Source organism: Paramormyrops kingsleyae, chromosome 24 (genome assembly GCF_048594095.1).
Source record: "Paramormyrops kingsleyae isolate MSU_618 chromosome 24, PKINGS_0.4, whole genome shotgun sequence".
Taxonomy (NCBI): domain Eukaryota; kingdom Metazoa; phylum Chordata; class Actinopteri; order Osteoglossiformes; family Mormyridae; genus Paramormyrops; species Paramormyrops kingsleyae.
The window spans coordinates 22,436,548-22,440,304 of NC_132820.1; the positions used below are offsets into that span (position 1 = coordinate 22,436,548).

At 42.2% G+C, this 3,757-nt stretch overlaps 1 pseudogene; it reads right to left on the reverse strand.

Annotated features, from left to right (window-relative positions):
- Positions 1-992: 992 nt before the first annotated feature.
- LOC140582515 (U2 spliceosomal RNA) lies at positions 993-1,225 on the reverse strand (annotated as a pseudogene).
- Positions 1,226-3,757: the final 2,532 nt, after the last annotated feature.

The following is a 3,757-nucleotide window of genomic DNA, read 5'->3' on the forward strand; positions in this document are numbered from 1 at the left end:
CTCTCGTTTGTAAATTTCTTATGTTCTTATGTTCTTTGTAATGTCATGTAAAAGCACCACCAAGGCAAATTCCTTGTATGGAAACATATCTGGATTCCGATTCTACATCCTTCATCAGTACTAGAAAACTTCCATCCAGCGTTGCATTTCACTTTGACGCTGTCGCTTTTGAAACACTTTTCTGTGATCTAGCTCTTGTTTTGGTCGCCGACTATCATCCAACAAAAGGTTCATTTCAGCTCTCCTAATCTGACATAAACCACACTCACAAACACTTTTGGGTTACTGTGTCACCGGGAAGGGATGGACTCCAGTCGGGATGGGTTTCCAGCATTTCCTATCCTGGCTGTTCTCTTTAGGGACAAACACAGGAATGGAGTCTAGTGATCACACCGGAACTTGACTTACCTGAACGGAGATGTATGGAGCAGACTCTCATATGCGCAGGGATGCTCTGGAATGCAAGGTCTTTACGCCCCACCGCTGGAAGCTACGCCATCCGACGCCATTTCGTCAACTCTTCCACTTTTGCTCTTGTCTTTTCCAATCCAGAAAAGAGAAGAAACGTATACCGGTCCTGAAGACCGAAGAGAGACCCGAGTCGATATGGGGCTGCCGCTTAGCGGGTCGCCGTTAGCCGGGCCTCCGTGACGCCCCCGCGCAGAGTAGAATGCCCAGGGGCGTCGCAGCCACCGGCGTCCTCCCTGTCCTCCTGTCCTCTCAAAAAACAGCAATCATTTAAACAAACATGAGGGAAAATTCAAAAGGCAAAGATGAAGTCATGCCTTACCTCAGCACAGCTGCCCACCGCACAAACGACAGCGTGTCACCTTACTTTAAAAAAAAAGAAAAAAGGCGGGAAATTGGGGCCGCGCACGGACAGGGCCCCTCCCTCACACCACATGCGGCTAATTAGTTGGCCATCCAGAGGCACTCAGTCTATTAGTCACCCATTCAGTCAGTCAGTTCTGCCTTTCAACAACAGGGGGCAGTAGAGGTGCACCGTTCCCGGAAGCACTGCAATACCGGGTCGATGCCTGGAGCAGATGGGGCAAGCCCCACTTCCGGCTCCCTGTTCCAAAAATCCGTTTAATATGTGGTCCCCTCCATGGGGGACGTATCAAAATAACCTTTTCATACCAAAACAAAATGTAAATCAGCTCAAATACATGAATAATAAATATTATGCTTGTACTACTTACATTAACACATAATCACAATCTATAAGGCTGAAACATTCCCACACTATGCAAATCATGCCAACACAGTACAATAAGACTTTCAAAGATAATATTAAACAAACACCCACAGAGTGTTCCAAAGTGCATTTTGCAATGTCTATACTTTGAATGTCAAATTACAAACTTCACATAAATCTAAAGTACACTAAGATTAAGATGAGTTTGTTACCAAACCAAATATATAAGAAATAATTTATTTGCCAGGAATTAAGTTTATGATATTGAATGAAATGTGTGAGCATGCCCCAGTTAGTGAAAGTGTGTCCCCTACCCCAAGACTCCAGAGGGTTAAAAAGGAACACATCCGCAGACTTCCAAGCTCTGCACTAGGGCTGAACGATATTCTGTTTTGACATCGACATCGCGATGTGCGCGTGAGCGATGGTCACATCGCCGGAACATACGATGTGAAGGGTAGAAGCCCATTGTGTATTAAGAGAACGGTAGCACACAGTAAACACGAGTTTGTTGTATGGCTTGTTGCTGGGGTGACATGCACGTTCCGCGTGCCTGCACAGTGATTGGTTCGCTGTGTCGCTGCTCACCGCTCACAGCCAACATTCACTGCTAAAAATGCGCGACGAAGAGGATCCGCCGCAAAAAAATGATTTCGTACCAAAAAGAAAGTCGAAATCATCTATTTGGGACTATTTCGGCTACAAAAAGGAGGATGTTGACCAAAAAGAGGTACTTTGCATGGAGTGTCATAAAGTTGTGGCCACAAAACATGGAAACACCACCAATTTGTCTGATCACTTAAAACGGCACCACAAAGCTCTTTACAACGAATACAAAGCCAAATCTGGATGTCAACCAAAACAAACAAATGTTTGTGATGCCTTTGCCAGTGTGACACCTTACCAGAAAGGCTCTCAATGACAGAAAGAAATAACAGACGCAATAACGTTTCATATCGCTAAAGATATGTTGCCATTAAATACCGTCGCCAAAGAGGGATTTAAGAAAATGATCCGAACGCTTGACAGGCGGTATGTTATACCATCCCGCACATATTTTTCCCAAGTTGCGATAAAAGAGCTGTATGAAAAATGCAAATCTAAGATTGAAGCAGAACTGTCGCACGTGGAATACTATGCAACTACAACAGACTTGTGGTCCAGCAGGACAACGGAGCCCTACATGAGTCTGACGGTCCATTTCATCGCAGAGGACTTCGAGCTAAAAAGTCGCTGTTTGCAGACGGCATTTTTCCCGGAAAGTCATACAGCCGAGAATGTCGCAGAGGCCCTGAGAGAAGCGGTGTCCGCTTGGGGCTTAGATGAGACACGTCAAGTCTGTATAACAACAGATAATGCAGCGAACATGGTGAAAGCTGCCGATCTGAACAAGTGGACCAGGCTACAGTGCTTCGGCCACAGACTGCATCTTGCAGTTGGTGAGTAATGACCATGATCTTTATCCAAAATAAAAATACATTTTTACTCAGCTGTTTTACTTAATAACCTGTCCTGAACCTGACAAAACTTGTAAAATGAATTTGTTGCATGTGTGTACGTAGAGCTTTAAAACGTAAGAAAAAATAGACACTAAACATTTAATTTTAAACAAAAAATAGTTTTATGAGCACATTTGAGGAGCTCTTTTCCAAAATGCGATAACTCCATTTCAATAGTTTTCAGGGAAATTAATTGTTTTACCTAGACCCACACATTTTGTGAATATTCAATTTATCCTGTTAAAATGTTTTTTGCTTAGTCTGAACATGTTGAATAATGATTATTAAATCAAACAACTATATTGTTGTTGAAAAATTCAAAGTAAATTTTTTTTCTTTTCAAAACGCTATAAATCCATCCATTTTTCCCAAAAATTGATGGTTGTCTTTTTTTAAAAGTCTTTTGTCTTTTATTTTTCATGTTCGCAGTTATTAATAAACAATTAAAATGTCTCATTGCAATATTTTACATATTCCTAATCATTACTTTTGCTGGTTCTTTGTCACAGCTTTTAGGGGCCGTGTACATGAACGCGTCCTGCATCAGCACCGAAAACTTAGAGAGAGAGAGAGAGAGAGAGAGAGAGAGAGAGAGAGAGAATAAGATTTTTTTACTTATTTTGAGGAATTATAGCCTAATGAACAAACATCTGTTAGGAGCGCAGCCACGTTGGATTGCGAGAACGTTCACTAGGCTAAAATTAAGTTCGGTGCTTATTGGGGTTTGGAAAGAAACTGCATCTTGCAGTACATTTTAAACAAGGAAATTATTATTGGCGTTTATCGCGTTTTGGAAAAGAGCTCTTCATTTATTGTTTGAAATAAAACAGTGTGCTTCAATAATTAAAGTTCGCAATGTTTTGTTTGTTTTCTCCGCTTAGAAAATGCAGTGAAAAAGGATGGCCGCAATGATCGTGCTACAGGAGTCTGCAAGAAGCTGGTGAGCCACTTCTCTCACAGCTGGAAGGCCAGCGATGCCCTGGCAAAAGTCCAGAAGGAACTCAATCTACCATCACATTGTCTCATCTCAGAATGCCAAACAAGATGGGGTTCCAGACAG